Source organism: Dasypus novemcinctus, chromosome 7 (genome assembly GCF_030445035.2).
Source record: "Dasypus novemcinctus isolate mDasNov1 chromosome 7, mDasNov1.1.hap2, whole genome shotgun sequence".
NCBI lineage: Eukaryota > Metazoa > Chordata > Mammalia > Cingulata > Dasypodidae > Dasypus > Dasypus novemcinctus.
The window spans coordinates 98,000,756-98,019,719 of NC_080679.1; the positions used below are offsets into that span (position 1 = coordinate 98,000,756).

Here is an 18,964-nt window from a genome sequence, read left to right on the forward strand (position 1 = left end):
TCACTAGCAAAGTGTCTGCCAAACTAAGCACCCAATATATAACATGTGTCTTAAATGAATAAATGAAAGAATAGGGGGAGGGTGACACCCAAGCTTTTGTCAGCCAAACTGAAAATTAAAGACTAAGGAATGAAGAGTTGTATCTGGGTGAAATGTGGAGACCATATGGAAGTAAGTAATGGCAGAGAAAGGTTTTCAGTGCAGCTTGATTACATGCCTTTTAACTTTCATAAGGGAATTTGCTTTTTGATTTTCTGGGCTTTGAGAAGTCAATACAGATTTTTAAGAAGGAAAAGAAGTTATTAGACAATGAATAAAATACATGGACCTGTTTGCAACAATTGGCTTTCAGTAGAGTGGAGCTCCTGTGTTGGAAAGCGAGAGAGAGGGTTTGAAACCGATTACTCTCCATGGTGGCTCTGAGATTTAGTGGAAAGAACACTGAGCTTGCCTTAAGATAGCTACCTCCACCCTATGATTATGTCCCTTACCACGCTTTAGTCTTCTTTCTAGCATTTATCACTACGTATTATATTTATTATATATTATATCATATCTGCTTCTTAGCACTAGAATGTAAATTCCATGTAGGCAGAACTTTTTTTTAACCCATGTTTTCATAATTTTCCATTTATAAAGGGTTTATGCTGGTGATGTTGCATGCATCTCTTTCAAATGTATGAAACTGTGACCACCCTAACATACTATGTATGATCATTGTCACTCCCATCCTTCAGTGGTTACCATCAATTACAAGTGAATTTCAAAACTCTTGGCATGACATGCACACCTATTATGACTGTGCCATTGCTCACCCTTCATCTCCAGCCTTACCCCACTTCAGGCTGGTTCAGAACAGCCTGCCAGGATCTCTTACTTTTCTCCGTCTTTAAGATCTATGTTGTTCCTTGTGTTTGGAACATTAATTCCCTAGTTTAAAAGAGTGATGAGTAAAATTCAATGAAAATAACTTCTTGTATAAAAATCTTCACTGATAAACTCTCCCCACACACATTCCCCCAGAGCCTCTCACTAATTTATTATTGTTTCTTTTCTATTTGTATGCAGCAACCAATTTCAGGTTCCGCCTGAGGGGAATTAGTTTCACCCATAATCTCAATTAGTGCCCCTCCCTATTCTTTGGTATTTTCACAATAAACATTCCAATCTGATCTGAAGTTTAAGAGATTACAGAGTCAAGGCCAGTCTCTTCTCCTCACCCTTTTCCACACCCTTCCAACCAGATTACTGCCTCAAGCTTCTCTTTTATAGAAATTTTGGAGCCACCACCTGATCTTCCACTGGGCAATATATTCATAGTACCTGGCACCCAATAAATATAGTTTGAATTAATCCATCCATGGATTAATTGATCAATCCCTTCAATTATTCATCTAATACCAAATTTCTACCTTCTCTGCCTCTCCAAATCCTTTATCTCTTCTCCCCAGACCATTTTTTCCTTCAGGATGAAAATCCATGTACCCTCAATTTTATGTCCCTTTCTAACTTCTTGTCTTTAATCACACATTACTCAGTTTATAATCTTTTATCTATCCTCTTTCCTACTTGCCCCAGAAATACTGATGATTCTCCTTACCCAACATTTCTCAGATCTGTCTATCCAAAATTGATCTAGAATCCCAATTTATGGCTTAAGCATAAATAATTTTCAAGATTTAACATTGCTTTTTTAAAACAAATCAATTTTATTGATACATATTAATAAAGCAAACAATTCATCCAAAGTATGCAACCAATGGTTTTTGTTTTGCAATCATTACTTCAATCATTATTAGAGCACTTTCATTATTTCAATAATAATAAACAAAAAAGCTGACAAACAAGAAAATCCTTCACCTCTCTTTTTTTTTTTTAAACTACCTTTTATTGAGTGTTAGGTGCATTACATCTCCTTTATTCCTCACAACAATTCTAAAATGAAGATGTACTTTTCCTGGGTTTATGAATAAGCAACATAAACCTTAAAGCGTAAGACAGAGAACTTTAAAATAGTCATGTGGAACTCAAAAGCTAATCTATACTGGGGAGCTGATGTAGCAGTGCTTGAGAGCCTGTTTCACATATACAAGGTCCCTATTTCCTTCCCCAGTACCTCCTAGAAAAGAAAAAAAGAAGAAAGCCTTCTACTTAAACTGCACTCATCACCATTTAATGAGCTCTGTTCTACTCACAGTACTGTAGTATAGCTTTTGTAGTAGATTTACTTTTTTTTCCCCTTTGTATTTAGATATTTAATGATATAAAACAAACTAAAGAGACTGATTTCTATGACTAGGTGTTACCCATTGTATCATCCTAAAGCTGTGGACTAGAGGAAAAGGCCATTCTCCAAGGAGAAAGGAGATGGTTTGTGCTAGGCAACTAAACTGTGGCTTGTTTTCTCCCCATTCGATGTGCTGTGAAGGGGCCATTGGTTTCTTAAAGTGACAACTGTTTCCTAGAGCACAGGACTCTAAAACTGCGGGTTGGAGAGAACTATAATCCAAACCAAGCCAAAAGAAACAGGCCAGGGCAGGGAAGCATGGTGGCTTTCTGGCAGAAGAGGCAATCTCAGGGACCTACACAGAAAAGGACATTCTTTGCACCTCAGAGAATTGCAGAACCAGTATAACACTAAGAAACTGTTTAAAAGGGAAAAACCAAAAAAATCCTTAACACCCTGGATGAACCTTTCAATTGTGCTGAACGTGGATTCAAGTTGTCTACCTGTGGGGAAGGGGGAGAAGGGTAATCTAGCCCCAAAACAGCCCTAAACCTGGCTCTCCCACCCCTTCTCTCTGACTTCACTTGGCAGCCAGGCAACGTTTGGGCATTAATATATAAACCCTAGAATGACCAAGGCAGTCTCTGGTGGGCTGAGGTGGGGAAGGATACTTCTCAAAATTCAAATACATTTAATATGGAAGGAACAGCCAGAACTGTTCTGGTGGCACTTGCCCAAGTCTTCCCCACTTTCTCCCCAGCTCAGAGCTAGGCTCATAGAAACTGGCAAGCACCTAACCTTCCTCCCCTAAAAGCAAACCCAGAAGAAGTGTGCCTCTTCTCTTGCCCAGAGGTGGGCTCTCCAGGGCCCCCTGGGGATCTTGGTTCTGTGTCAGTGCAGGGAGGGCCTGGTCTCAGCTAGATCCTGTCTAAGCCACTAGGTCTTCCAAAGCATTGTCCTGATCATTGTTGTGTAATATCAAAACTTCCTTAATGGCTTTCAGATCAAAGTCCAATCCCTTAAATTTGCTCATTAACTGAAAAAACTCCATCATCTTTTCCTTTGAACACTAGAACATTTCCAGAGCCTCTTCAACTAAAAGAAGGTTGAAGCCCTTCTCACAGAGCTGTCCATGTACAAAGAAATAGTCAAGAATCTGCTCAATAGTCTCTCCTTTCTTCTTCTTCTTCTTTTTTTTAACAATAAAAAGTAGCTGAAAACGCTACACACCTACACAGACAATATATGACACACTACCCCAGGGGGAGCAGTCAGCTGTGAGAGCAGGGCAGAGGCCGTAGGTTTACACTAAGAGCCTCTCAATGGACTGCTGAATGGACTGGATCTGCTGCTTCAGCTGTGAGCCTTCTTTAATGGTGACAGAGCAGGCAGTGACAGGCCTGGAGACCCCACAGGCCCACCCCAGGGCCTGCTTGGAACACACAAACACACAGGGCACATTCTTGTCTTCACACAGCAGTGGGAGGTGTAAGATGATCTCCAGGGGCTCAGTGTCTGCAGCCATCATGAGGAGCTCAAAGATGCCTCTGGTGAGGGTTTTGGTAGCCTCATTGGCTCCTTTAAGCAGCTGCTTGTAGTTATACGATTGCTGAATGAGGTCCAGTAGTTTCTTGGTGAGGTGGGCATCTGTAAGGGGATAGGCTTTTAGATTGGCATGAGCCTCAGTCATGGCTGTGGGTTCGCAGTCTCACTTCTCCACAAAGAGGGCAGCCTGAGTCAGAGGAGGAGCGCTGACTTCCCCCGACAGTCACCCTGAGGAAGCTCTCCTTTCTTCTTCATGGCTTTCAGGACACATTCAGCTTCTGCAGTTCAGATGGGAACATCTGGGAGTGTCCAGCGCTTTAACACTGAAAAGTTACATGGAGTGGCCATGGGATCTGCATTTGGGGGTGATGATTTGATTCTTCCATGCACACAGACGAGACAGAGAGGGAAGGCATTTGGTAGAAGGGGACAGGGTTGGCACCTTTATGCTGCTGTCTAAGTGCAAAGCTGAAAGTCCAAGAATATGATGCCCATTGAGCTCACTGGCACTGTTCTGGGTGAAAGGCTTTAGGGAATTCTGGAACATGCCATTGTGGAGACAGAATGTGCTATGGGAAGTGCACACCAGCTTGGCTGTCTTCTGATTACTGTCATCAGAATCACGTTTGGGGAAACGAATGTGGCTCAAGCAGTTGAGCTCCTGCCCACCAGAGGGGATGTCCTGGGTTTGATTCCCAGTGCCTCCTAAAGAGAAGATGAGCAGACACAGAACAGAGAGCACACAGTGAATGGACACAGAGAACAGACAGTGAGTACAAACAACAATGTGGGTGGAAATAAATAAAATCTTTAGGAAAAAAAAACAATCAAGTTTGGGAAAGGACAGAGATTTGATATTGTTTACTATAGGAATGGGGGAAGGCCACTTTGGAAGACAGCAACATCTTCCACAGTTGCCAACTGTGGTAAGGTTAGAAAGTCATTGGGTTTGTGAAAGGGCTTAAAATCTAGGGTTGTCCTAGAATGCCAGTACCTCCTCATCTTGAAACACAGACCTAGAGCCTCCTCTGGGCAAGTTATTTTCCAAAGTCTGAGTCATAATGTGAAGCCTCTGCGGGGCTTCGTGGGGTCGCAGGAGGTGAGGACGAGGCGGCCCGGCTAGAGGAGACAGACCACGGAGACTGGCTGATGGCGCAGATCTGGTTTATTGCGGAACTGCAGGCACTGATATACTGGGCTGGTGCGGGGAGGGCCGTTGCTGGCCCCAGCTCCCTATTGGTCCGGGCGGGCTACATGCCCTTATAAGGCTAGGCGGTCGGCTCGGCAAGCAGGGGGGGGCATGAGATGACGTGTGGTGGGAGGGCCGAAGGGCGGGCCGAGGGCGGTGACGCCCATACCAGGCCAAGGGCGGAGCGCCCGTACCAACCACCCTTACCCTAGCGGAAGCGGTACCTACTTCGCGCCAGAGCTGGCCAGAGAGGCAAGCCAGACTGTTGCCTGACGCTGTGCCTCAATAATGGGTCCTGTCAGAATGTTTCTCATCTCTTCCTTCATCAGTAGTTTTTAACTCCAGATTATCAAATGGGTCCTCTTCACATTGAAAGTCAGCAGGATTGAAATGTGCCCTTGTGTGGGGTGGACTGAGAACATTCTGTTACCTAGCACTGCTGCTAATCTGAGTTGGGGTAAGGATGCTGTTGTGCCGTAGGCTGGCAAGGATGAGATCGACAGGCGGTAGAGTTGTGGATGTACTGTGAATCTTGGTGGGGCAGTTTGGATTCCAAAAGTAGATATTGGAGTGTGTTTGTAAACTGGTCTGTTCCTCCGGGCATATTGGATTGTATTAAATTCAGAGGTTTCACTTTTATTTGATTAAATTTTGATTAGGGCTTTGGTTCGGCCTTGACAGTAGGACGTTGAGCCCCTGCCAACCAAAGGGACAGGGACTCACAGAGAAACAACATGGCAGAGGAGAGAATTTTGGTTTTGATGCTGGAGCCCTGGGAAGTAAATACTCAGAAAAGAAGACAGAGGAAGAGAGACAGCTCATTAGACACTGCAGAGGCCCCAGGAAGAGAGAAGAGCCTGATAGTCTACAACTGAGTTTGTGAAGAGAACTGAGCAGCTGAGCCCAGAAAGAAACAAGCCCCAGGACATGACTCCTGGGGATGAGCTTCCTTGGCACTGACTAACAATGCAACTTGAAAAAGACCATGACCAAAAGGGGGAAAGGTTAAAGGCAAATGAGTTTATATGGCTAAGAGACTACTAAGTGAGTTGAAAGGTCATTCCAGAGAATACGCTTATACACATCTCAGCAGGATCTCATTGACTGCCACAGTAACTATTGCCTCAAATAGCAGGACTTCTGAGGGCTCCAGAGACATCCAGACACTATAGGCAATGCTGACAGCTCAGGAATTTGGCACCCTACTTTGGAAATTATGCTTCCCAGTGTGACCGAATTGGACTCAGTTGTGGTTTCCCTACACATGGTTCTTCTGCCCCTTCTATTTCAACCTATAGTTAGTACTAGAGTTGATAGGTTTATGTCCAAGAGACTTAAATGTTTGGACTTTCCATGTGAGAGTCAGGCCCTGAATCTCAACAGAGCGCAACACCTACTCTCAAGTTCATTGGACTCACCCAGGACAACTAACAAGGAAATAATGTTATACAACAACCATCCAAAGGAACAGAGAGAGTCTACAACTGCAAACAAGATAGTCTCATCCATCTGCCCCACGGGATCTAAGCCCCATCTCAATTAGAGGTAGAATGTGCATCACCATCCCAGAATCCTCAGGACTGGGGAATGAATGATGGACTAGAGTAGACTTACTGTTATTCTACTATAGACTTATAGTTATTCTAGCAATGGAAGAACTTTTATCATTGATGTGGAGGCGGTGGCTGCCAGAGGTTCTGAGGGGAGGGAGAGGGAAAAATAGGTGTAATATGGAGGTATTTTAGAGACATTGGAATTGTGCTGAATGATGTTGCAATGACAGGCCATTATATATCTTGTCATAACTTAAAAAATTGTACAGAAGAGAGATTAAACTATGACATAAACTAAAATCCACACTTAGTGGCAATGTTCCGATATGAGTTCATCAATTGTAACAAATATACCACACTAATGAAAGATGTTGTTAATGTAAGAAAGTGTGGGAGGGATAAGGAGTGGGGCATATGGGAATCCCCTACATTTTTTATCTGTTATTTATGTAATCAAAGTATCTTTAGAAAAAAAGAAAGAAATGAATCCTGGGGAGAGAGACGAGCCTTATACCAGTCTACAGCTGAGATAGGAAGAAATTGGGTCCTTGGCGCCTTAAGAGGAAGAAGGAAGGTTGAACCCTTCAGATATTGGTAGACTCTTGCTCCAACATGTGGCAGAAGACTTTGGTGATGGAAGTAACTTATGCTTTATGGCCTGGTAACTGTAAGCTTCTACCCCAAATAAATAATCTTTATAAAAGCCAACAGATTTCTGGTATTTTGCATCAGCACCCCTTTGGCTGACTAATACCCTTGGAGTAGCTTAATTTGCTTTTACCCTCAGGGTCATTCTTAGAATTAACTTGAGCTTCTACTTCCTCAGCCTTGCACTTGGCTTCCCACTGGATTTCTTGGATTTTCTTAATATCGTCAGCCCATTCAATGGTTTTCTTTCCCAAGGAGAAGTCATACTGTACTTCTCTGACAACCTGCAAACAATCAGGCAAGGAGAAGCCAATAGGTTGACCAACTTTAGCTAGGGTTTTGCCTTTTCTCCTATTTTATTTTATTTTATTTTATTTTTTATTTTTTTAAATTTATTTATTTATTTAATTTCCCCCCCTCCCCTGGTTGTCTGTTCTTGGTGTCTGTTTTGCTGCGTCTTGTTTCTTTGTCCGCTTCTGTTGTCGTCAGCGGCACGGGAAGTGTGGGCGGCGCCATTCCTGGGCAGGCTGCTCTTTCTTTTCACGCTGGGTGGCTCTCCTCAGGGGCGCACTCCTTGCGCGTGGGGCTCCCCCACGCGGGGGACACCCTTGCGTGGCACGGCACTCCTTGCGCGCATCAGCACTGCGCATGGCCAGCTCCACACGGGTCAAGGAGGCCCGGGGTTTGAACCGCGGACCTCCCTCTTCTCCTATTTTAAATGGAATATTGTCATGGTAACTGAAAGTCTCATGAAAATCTGTACCCAACTTCTTAGAAGCCATTTAGAACCTTAATTTAAAAATGCTTTATTGCTGAAAATGCTCATTATCATCTTAGCCTTCAGTGATTTGTATCTTTTTGCTGGTAATGAGTCTCGCCTTGATGCTGTGGCTGCTGACTGACAGTGGGGTTGTTGCTGAAGTTTTGGGTGGCTGTGGCAATTTAGTTCTGAGGCTATGAAATTGTCCAATCAAGGCTTCATCAGGCAATGCTTTTCTCCCTAAGGACTGACTGTTGAGGGTCCTGGATTCCTTTTCTGTGGCAGGACACAATCACAGTGTCTGCCAGCCTTCACTGTCTCCTGCAGCTCACTTCCTTCTAGAGTTGCAGCTGACGGCAATCGGGCTTCTAGTTTCCTAGACCTTCTCTCTCAGCTTCTGGGTTCTTCGTTTTTTGTGTCTGGCTTTTTATTCCTTCATTTTTAAAGGACTCCAGTAAGAGGATTAAGGCCCACCCTGGGTCCTACAATCTAATCAAAGGCCCTCAAGTGAAGTAATTTAATAATAGGTCCTGCCTATAATAGGTTTACGTTCTGGTTACATGGATTAGCTTTAAGAACGGGATTTTCTGGGATCCACTAGCTTCAAATACTCACAGATAATAATAGGGAACACTAACTGCGTGTAGGAGGGGTGGGAATATGGGAACTCTGTACTTTAGCATGATTATTCTGTAAACCTACAACTGCTCCAATTAAAAAAAAAAATACATAGGCTAGATATCCCTATACCTATTTTGTTTTTCATACTGTACATTAGGTATATTTTTTTGAGGATGTGATTTTTTTCACTTTATTTTGTATAATTAATAGTTGAATATATAAACAATTAAAAATTAAAAATAAAACAGTTGAATAAAAACACGTTTCTCCATTAAATGTACTGGATGCCTATAAAATTTTTTTGAATCATACAATATGTTACACAATGTATTTGGTTCATTGTAATGCAATCATACAGTATTTGTCCTTTTATGTCTGGCTTGCTTTACTCAACATAATGTCCTCCAGATTTATGCATGTTGTCATGTGCTTTACAACTTCATTTCTTCTTACAGCTCTATAATATTCCCTCATGTGAATAGACCACAGTTTGTTTATCCATTCATCTGTTGAAGGACACTTGAGTTGTTTCCAACTTTTGGCAATCATGAATAATGTCACTATGAACATCAGTATCCAGATGTCTGTTCATGTCACTGCTCTCAGTTCTTCTGGGTATATATCCAGTAGTGGTATTGTAGGGTCACGTGGCAACTCTATATTCAACTTCTTTAGGAACTGTCAAACAGTCCTCCACAGTGGCTGTACCATTCTGCATTCCCACCAACAGTGAATAAGTGTTCCTATCTCTCCATGTCTTCTCCAACACTTGTAGTTCTCTGTCTTTTTAATAGTGGCCAATCTGATAGGTTTGAAATGATATCTCATTGCAGTTTTGATTTACATTTCCCTAATCATTAGTGATGTTGAGCATTTCTTCATGTGTTTTTTTTGCCATTTGTATTTCTTCTTTGGACAAATGTCTACTCAAGTCTTTTGCCCATTTTGTAATTGGGTCGTTTGTCTTTTTATTGTTAAGTTGTAACATCTCTTTATATATCCTGGATATTAAACCCTTATTGGATATGGGATTTCCAAATATTTTCTCACATTGAGTTGGCTTCCTTTTCACCCTTTTGACATAGTCCTGTGAGGTGCAAAAGTATTTAATTTTGAGGAGGTCCAATTTATCTAATTTTTCTTTTGTTGCACATACAGTGGGTGTTAGGTCCAAGAAACCACCACCTACTACAAAGTCTTGAAGATGTTTCCCTACATTTTGCCCAGTCGTTTTATGGTCCTGGCTTTTATATTTAGGTCTTTGATCCATTTTGAGTTAATTCTGGTGTAGGGGGAAGCGGACTTGGCCCAGTGGATAGGGAATCTGTCTACTACATGGGAGGTCCATGGTTCAAACCCCAGGCCTCCTTGACCCATGTGGAGCTGGCCCATGTGCAATGCTGATGGCGCAAGGAGTGCTCTGCCGCACAGGGGTGTCCCCCACATAGGGGAGCCCCACACGCAAGGAGCGCACCCTGTAAGGAGAGCCACCCAGCGTGAAAGAAAGTTCAGCCTGCCCAAGAATGGTGCCACGCACACGGAGAGCTGATGCAGCAAGATGACACAACAAAAAGAGACGCAGGTTCCCATGCTGCTGATGACAACAGAAGCGGACAAAAGAACATGCAACAAATGAACACAGAGAACAGACAACTGGGGTGAGGGTGGGAAGGGGAGAGAAACAAATAAAAAAAAAATCTTTAAAAAAAAAATTCTGGTATTGGGAGAAAGATAGGGGTCCTCTTTCATTCTTTTAGTTTTAGATGTCCAGTTGTACCAGGACCATTTGTTGAAGAGACTGTGTTGTCCTGTTAACATTAACTTTGTAGGTTTGTTGACTGTACAGGTTAGAGCTTATATCTGGGATCTCAATTCTATTTCACTGATCAACGTGTCTATCTTTACGCCAGTACCATGCTGTTTTGACCACTGTAGCTTTGTAATATGTTTCAAGGTCAGTTAGTGAAATTCCTCCAAAGTTGCTCTTCTTTTTTAGAATGCTTTTGACTATTTGGGTACACTTTCCCTTCCAAATGAATTTCGTAATTGCCTTTTCTAATTTTGTAAAATAAGCTGTTGGGATTGCATTGAGTCTATAAGTCAGTTTGGGTAAGATTGACATCTTCACAATAATTAGTCTTCCAGTTCATGAACACAGAATGTTTTTCCATTTATTTAGTCTTTTAAAATTTCTTTTAGCATTATTTTGTAACGTTCTACATATAGATCCTGTACTTCTTTGGTTAAATTAATTCCTCGGTATTTGAATCTTTTTGTTGCTATTGAAAATCAAAATTTTCCCCTGATTTCCTCCTCAGATTATTCAGTACTAGTGTAATAAATCATTACTGAGTTTTTGGGTGTTGATCTTGTATCCTTCCACTTTGCTAAACTCATTAGCTCATGACGTTTTGTCATGGATACTTCAGGATTTCCTTTTTTTTTTTTTTTAATTTTTAATTTTTCACTGTGTATTCTTCTGTGACCACTTCTATCCTTATCAGTGGCACTGGGAATCTGTGTTTCTTTTTGTTATGTCATCTTGCTGTGTCAGCTCTCCTTGTATGGCACCTTTCCCCTTTGAGTATGATGTTAGCTGTGGGTTTTCCACATATGCCTTTTATATTGATGAGTTTTCCTTCTATTCCTGTCTTTTGAAGTGTTTTAATCAAAAAAGGATGCTGGATTTTGTCGGATGTCTTTTATGCATCAATTGAGATTATAATGTGTATTTTTTCCTTCAATTTGTTAATGTGGTATATTGCCTTGATTAATCTTCTTATGTTGAACCAGCCTTGCATACCAGGAATAAATCCCACTTGGTCATGCTGTATATATCTTTTTTTTAAAAGATTTATTTTTTATTTATTCCTCTCCCCTTCTCCCCAACACCCCTCCCCCCCCGTTGTCTGCTGTCTATGTCCATTCACTGTGTGTTCTTCTATGACTGCTTCTATCCTTATCAGTGACACCAGGAATCTGTGTTTCTTTTTGTTGCATCATCTTGTCGTGTCAGCTCTCCATGTGTGCGGTGCCATTCTTGGACAGGTTGCACTTTCTTTAATGCTGGGCTACTCTCCTTACAGGGTGCACTCCTTGTGCGTGGGGCTCTCCTAGTGGGGGACACCCCTGCATGGCAGGGCACTCCTCGCGTGCATCAGCACTGCGCATGGGCCAGCTTCACATGGGTCAAGTAGGGGTTTGACCCGCAGACCTCCCATGTGGTAGGCGGATGCCCTATCCATTGGGCCAAGTCCACTTCCCTGTATAAGCCTTTTGCTATTTTGTTGGGTTCTATTTGCAGGTATTTTGTTGAGACTTTTTGTATCTATGTTTTTAGAGAGATTGTTCTGCAATTTTATTTTTTGGAATATCTTTATCTGGCTTTGATGTTAGCTTCATAAAATGTGTTGGGAAATTTTCCTGCCTCTTCAGTTTTTTGGAAGAGTTTAAACTGGATTGATGTTAATTCTTTTCAAAATGCTTGGGAGAATTCACCTGTGAAGCCATCTTGTCCTGGACTTTGCTTTGCTAGGAGATTTTTAATGACTTATTCAGTCTCCTTAAATGTGATTAGTTTGTTAAGTTCTTATATTTCTAGCATCAATGTAGGTTAGTTGTGCCTTTCTAGGAATACGTCCATTTCATCTAGGTTGTCTAATTTGTTGGCACACAGTTTCTCATAATATCCTCTTTTTTAAAAAAAAGGTTTGTTTGTTTGTTTGTTTATTTATGTATTTCTCTCTCCTTCCTCACCCCTCCCAGTTGTCTGCCCTCTGTGTCTATTCACTGTGTGCTCTTCTGTGTCTGCTTGGATTCTTGTCAGCGGCATTGGGAATCTGTGTCTCTTTTTGTTGCATCATCTTGTTGCATCAGCTCTCTGTGTGTGCAGTGCCACTCCTGGGCAGGCTGCACTTTTTTTGCGCTGTGTGGCTCTCCTTACTGGGTGCACTCCTTGTGCATGGGGCCCCCCTATGCAGGGGACACCCCTGCATGACATGGCACTCCTTGCACGCATCAGTACTGTGCATGGGCCAGCTCATCACATGGGTCAGGAGGCCCTGGGTTTGAACCCTGGACCTTCCATGTGGTAGACGGATGCTCTATCCATTGAGCCAAATCCACTTCCCTCATAATATCCTTTTATGATTCTTTTTATTTCTGTGGGATCAGTTGTAACTTCCCCCCTTTCATTATTGATTGTATTTATTGGCATCTTCTCTCTTTTTCTCTTTGTTAGTCTAGCTAGGAGTTTGTCAGTTTTATTGATCTTCTCAAAGACCCAGATTTTGGTTTTGTTGATTTTCTCTGTCATTTTGTTGTTGTTGTTGTTGTTATTTTTTGTTTGTTTCTTTTTTCTGTTTTTAATAATTTCATTTATTTCTGCTCTATCTTTATTATTTCTTTTCTTCTGCTTGCTTTGCAGTTGGTTTGCTGTTCTTTTTCTAGTTTCTCTAATTGTTCAGCTAAATATTTAAGTTTAGCTCATTCTTCTTTTTTAATATAGGCTTTTAGGGCCATAAATTTCCCTCTCAAGATTGCCTTTGTTGTATCACATAAGCTTTGATATATTGTGTTCTCATTTTCATTCACTTCAATATATTTATTGATTTCACTTGCAATTTCTTCTTTGACCCACTGATTATTTGGGAGTGTGTTGTTCCACATCTACACATTTGCGAATTTACTTTTTTCCTGTCTATTATTGATTTCCAGTTTCTTTCCATTATGATCTGAGAAGGCGCTTTGTATAATTTCAATCTTTTTATGATTATTGAGGGTTGCATTGATCCTAACATGTGGTCTATGCTGGAGAAATATTCATGGATTCTTGAGAAGAATGCATAGCCTGCTGAGTTTGGATGCAGTGTTCTGTATATGTCTGTTAGGTCTAACTTGTTTATTATATTGTTCAAGTTCTCTGTTTCCTTGTTGATCTTCTGTCTAATTGTCCTCTCTAATGATGTGAGTGGGGTGCTGAAGTCTCCAACGATTATTGTAGAGATGTCTATTTTTCCCTTCAGTTTTGCATCTTTTTTTTCCCCTCATATATATTTTGGGGCACCCTGGTTAGATACATAGGTATTTACGACTGTTATATCTTCCTGGTGGATTTTCACTTTTGTTAATATATAATGGTCTTCTGTATCTCTTAAAACTTTTTTTTTTGCATTTAAAGTCTGTTTTGTCTGTTATTCATATAGCTACTCTTGCTGTTTTCTGGTTACTAGTCATGTAGAGTATCTTTTTCCAAACTTTCACTTTCAGCTGGTTTTTATCCCTGGGTCTAAGGTGAACTTCTTGTAAGCAGTACATGGATGGCTTGTGTTTTTTCATCCATTCTATCAGCCTGTATCTTTTGATTGGGGAGTTTAATGCCATTTGCATTCAATGATATAACTGGAAATCCCTATTTACTTCCTCCATTTTATTCTTTGGTTTTCATACATCATATCATAATTTTGTCTGTCTTTTTTTCTTTTTGTTATCCTTTCTGTTATCCTTTCTTCTATACTCTCCTCCAAGCCTGTCTCTCCTGTTTTTTTCTTTCAGGTTCTAAGGCTTCCTTTGGTATTGCCTACATAGTTGGATTCTTTTTTGCAGTCTCTCTTAGTTTCTGTTTGTTTGTGAATATTTTATACACACCTTCATATTTGAAGGACAATTTTGCTGGATAAAGAATTCTTAGGGAAACGGACTTGGCCCAGTGGTTAGGGCGTCCATCTACCACATGGGAGGTCCGCGGTTCAAACCCCGGGCTTCCTTGACCCATGTGGAGCTGGCCCATGCGCAGTGCTGATGCGCGCAAGGAGTACCGTGCCACGCAGGGGTGTCCCCCGCGTAGGGGAGCCCCACGCACAAGGAGTGCGCCCCGTAAGGAGAGCCGCCCAGCGCGAAAGAAAGCGCAGCCTGCCCAGGAATGGCGCGGCCCACACTTCCCGTGCTGCTGACCACAACAGAAGTGGACAAAGAAACAAGACGCAGCAAATAGACACAGAGAACAGACAACTGGGGGAGGGGAGGGAATTAAAAATAAATAAATAAATCTTTTAAAAAAAAAAGAATTCTCAGATGGCAGTTTTTCTCGTTCAGTGTACTAATTGTATCATACCACTGTCTTCTCACCTCCATGGTTTCTGAAGAGAAATCTGTGCCAAGTCTTACTGGACATCCCTGTATGCCATGGTTTACGTCTTCCTTGCTGCTCTGAGAATTTTCTCTTTATCTTTGATATTTGACATTTTGAGTAGTATGCATCTTGGAGGAGATCTATTCAGATTCATTCTGATTGGGGTACAGTGTGTTTCTTGAACATGTAAGTTCATTTCTTTTACGAGAGTTGGGAAATTTTCAGGTATAATTTCCTCAAATACTCTTTCTGCCCCTTTCCCTTCTTTCTCCTTCTGGAACTCTCATGACATGTATGTTGTTGTGTTTTGTGTTTTCATTCAACTCTCTGAGCTCCTGATTTCCATTCTTTTATCTCTCTTTTCTCTCTTTAATTTTAGCTGTTCTGTCTTTGGTATCACTTATTCTTTCTTCTCTCATTTCAAGTTGCTGTGGTATGCTTCTAATGTGTTTTGAGCTCACCTATTGTGTCTTTCATTCCCATGAGCTCTGTTAATTTTCTGTTTAGGATTTCAAATTCTTCTTTGTCCTTGCTGAATGTCTTCTTTTTTTTTTCATTTTTTATCATCTTTTTAAAAAAGGATACATAAATCACACAAAATAAATGGTCATTTATCCCTTTGACCATAGTGTCTTTCAACTCATTAAGTTGATTTTGGAAATTAGTGTGCATCTTGCTATTAGTTCTCTCAAATTCTGCATCTTTTCTTGGGTTTTGATATATTCCTTTTCTTGGGCCATTTCTTCTGTTTTCTTAGTATGGCTCATAATTTTTTGCTGATGTATAGGCATCTGACTAGGATGTTGTTTACTCTGATGCTTGATTTCTTTCTCTTTTGTAGGGATTTAGTGGCAGGGCCTGTATGTTACCACTGCTCTTTGTCTCTTGGCTCAACCTGGATTGTTAGGATTGTCCTTCTAGTTGCTCAAAACTGGGCACTGGACCTAGTAATTGGTTGTAGTGTCACTTCCTGGGGTCTTGGGGAGGGAGGCTATAGAGGCCAGAAAAAGCCTCTCCTACTTATTTTTAATTTTCTTGTGTGCACTTCCTTGATTGCCAGCAGATGGTGCTCTTTAGCAGCTCTCAGTTCAATGCCTGGTCAGAGTGTATTCAGTGTAGCAGACAGGATCAATGTATGAGAGCTTCTTGTCTGGAGGCTATGAAACTTGTAATTCAAACTGTCACTGAGACAGTTCTCTAGCTTTCTCTGGCAGTCCCCTCCCTTTTCATGGGTCAGAAATATTTCCACTACCCTCTGAGTCCTCAACAATTAGTCCCTATTAGTAGAGGAGGAGATTCATAGGTTCGTATATCATTAGCCCCTTGCAGTCTCCAAAGTACACAATGGCACGGCTCCCCTGGCCTGGAACAGCTCCTGGGACACAGCAGCCCAAATTCGTGAGTCAAAAACTGAGTCAACCTTAGGCTGTGTCCCTCTCTTTCCCCTTTCCTGGGGTAGTAGATCCCTTGAGCCCCCTTTGTCTGTAGTCGCAGGCCCAGTAGCCTGAGAATTCTAAAGTGTCTTTAGTGTGGGGGATGGTGCCGGCAGCAGCAGCCACTGGTTTCAACTCACAGTCTGTTGTTGCAAATTTCCTCCTTTATCCCTCTCTCTTCTGGGTGGTGTCCAGCTTTCAACTCGTGTTCTAAACTCTAGAAGAGCTTTTCCTAGGCTGTTTCAGGCTGTTCCTAGGCTGTCCTCTAGTTATTTTTCTGGAGAAGAGAGCCTTGTGTCTTTCTAGTCAGCTATCTTCCTGGAAGGAGGATATTAATTTTTTTTTTCAAGATTTATTTATACATTTATCCTCCCACCCCCACTGTTGTTTTGTGCTCACTGTCTGATCTCTGTGAGCCTGCATCCATGTGCTGTGTGTTCTTCTGTGTCTGCTTGTCTTCTTCTCTTCAGGTGGCACTGGGAACTGATCCTGACACCTTCCTGAGTGGGAGAAAGATGCTCAATCTCTTGTGCCACCTCAGCTCCCTGGTGTGCTGCTTCTCTTTTTGTCTCTCCCTGTGTCTCTTTCTGTTGTGTCATCTTGCTTCACAGCTCTCCACATGGGCCCACGCCCTATGTGGGCCAGCACTCCTGTGTGGGCCAGCACACTGCATGGCCCAGCTCTCCACTCACACCAGCTCACCATGCAGGCCAGTTTGCCTTCACCAGGAAGCCCCTCAAGCACCCTGGACCTCCCATGTGGTAGACGGAAGCCCAATCTCTTGAGCCACATCTACTTCCCAGTCCTATACCTATTTAAAAAAAATTTTTTTTAATTTGTATTTAAAACTTTATCATAAAGAAAACTGTTGGGGAAGCGGACTTGGCGCAGTGGTTAGACCGTCCATCTACCACATGGGAGGTTCGCGGTTCAAACCCCAGGCCTCTTTGACCTGTGTGGAGCTGGCCCATGCACAGTGCTGATGAGCGCAAGGAGTGCCATGCCACACAGGGGTGTCCCCTGCGTAGGGGAGCCCCATGTGCAAGGAATGTGCCCCATAAGGAGAGCCGCCCAATGCAAAAGAAAGTGCAGCCTGCCCAGGAATGGTGCCGCACACATGGAGAGCTGACACAACAAGATGATGCAACAAAAAGAGACACAGATTCCCATGCCGCTGACAACAACAGAAGCGGACAAAGAACATGCAGCAAGTAGACACAGAGAACAGACAACCGGGGTGGGGGGGTGGGTAGGGGAAATAAATAAATAAAATCTTAAAAAAAAAATCAAAACAGAAAGACAACATAGTCTTATAGCTAAACCTAGAGCTTGACTGATAGGGTTTGAATCTTTGGCTCCACTACTTACTAGCTGTGACTCTTACAAGTTACTCATGTGCCAGTTTTATCATCTGTAAAATAGCACCTCACAGCCTTGTAAGTAACATTTAAATTAATATATAGAAATTGCTTAGAACAGTAGATGAGTATATGGTATAAATATTCAGAAAGTATTAGCCAATACTAATACAGGTTCAAATAAAACATGTTATAAAAACATAAATGTTGCTTAAAAAGCAGCACTTTCTCAATGAAATGGATCTTCTAGCCTACATTAAAAACATTTGAGGGAAGCGGATATGGCTTAAGTGATAGAGCTTCCATCTACCATATGGGAGGACCCAGGTTCAATCCCTGGGACCTTGGTGAAAAAGAAGAGAAAGCATGCTCACTCAGTGCCTGCACCAGTGTCCGCATGTTGAGCCAGTGCCTGCACAAGTGAGTCATGCAGCAAGATGATGACACATCAAAGGAGAGACAAGGGGAGAGTCAAGGTGAAGTGCAGCAGAAACCAGGACCTGAGGTGGTGCAATTGACAGGGAACCTCCCTCCATGTCAGAGGTCCCCAGGATTGAATCCTGGTGAATCCTAGAGGAGAGAAAATGAGAAGAGAAGACAACACAGACAGCAAAAACCAACCAAACAAAAACAAAACAAAACAAAAAATAGCAGGGTGGGAGGAGGGGAAGGAGAGAAAATAAATAAATAAATCTTTAAAAAAATTTGACTACTACCAATAAGCAACTATTTAATGTTATATGTCTCAAAGTGTGTGTGGTTCATCAAATCACAATCACCAGGGAAGCTCCTTTATATGCAAATTCCTGGGCAACACCACTCAGACATCCTGAACCAGAATTTCCAGGGCAAGCCCAATAATTGCACATTTTTAATATGTACCCCAAATTATTCTTTTTTTTAAAATATATTTTTTATTTATTTTTAAAAGATACACAGATCACACAAAATGTTACATTAAAAAATATAGGAGGTTCCCATATCTCCCACTCTCCACAGCCCCCACTTTTCCCACAGCAACAATTTCTTTCATTAGTGTGGTTCGTTCATTGCAATTGATGAATACATTCTGGAGCTTTCAGCAACTCCTGTGGCCACTCTCTCCATATCAACAATATACCAAATGATTCTTATCAATACCTAAGTTTGAGATGTTCAAGGCACATTTTTATAGGAAAGCTCTTTTTTAAACAAATCAATTTTATTGAAACATATTAATGAAGCATACAATCTATTCAAAGTGCACAATCAATGGCATTTGGTACAATCACAAAGTTGTGCATTCATCAGTTCAATCACTATCACAGCATTTTCATTATTCCAGTAATAATAATAATTAAAAAAACAAAAAACCAGACAAACTAGAATGACTCTTCACTATTTATTTTTTTAAATTTTATTCTAGTAACATATACATAACCTAAAAATTCCCCCCTTTTTTTTTTTTAACAATTTATTTCTCTCCCCTTCTCCCGCCCCTGGTTGTCTGCTCTCTTGTGT

The 18,964-nt window shown here is 41.6% G+C and overlaps 2 pseudogenes; both read right to left on the reverse strand.

The window, feature by feature from the left end:
• Positions 1-3,530: 3,530 nt before the first annotated feature.
• LOC101437535 (NHP2-like protein 1 pseudogene) lies at positions 3,531-3,917 on the reverse strand (annotated as a pseudogene).
• Positions 3,918-4,057: 140 nt separating this feature from the next.
• Positions 4,058-7,944, reverse strand: LOC101440989 (ubiquitin-associated protein 1-like; annotated as a pseudogene).
• Between the last annotated feature and the right edge of the window lie 11,020 nt (positions 7,945-18,964).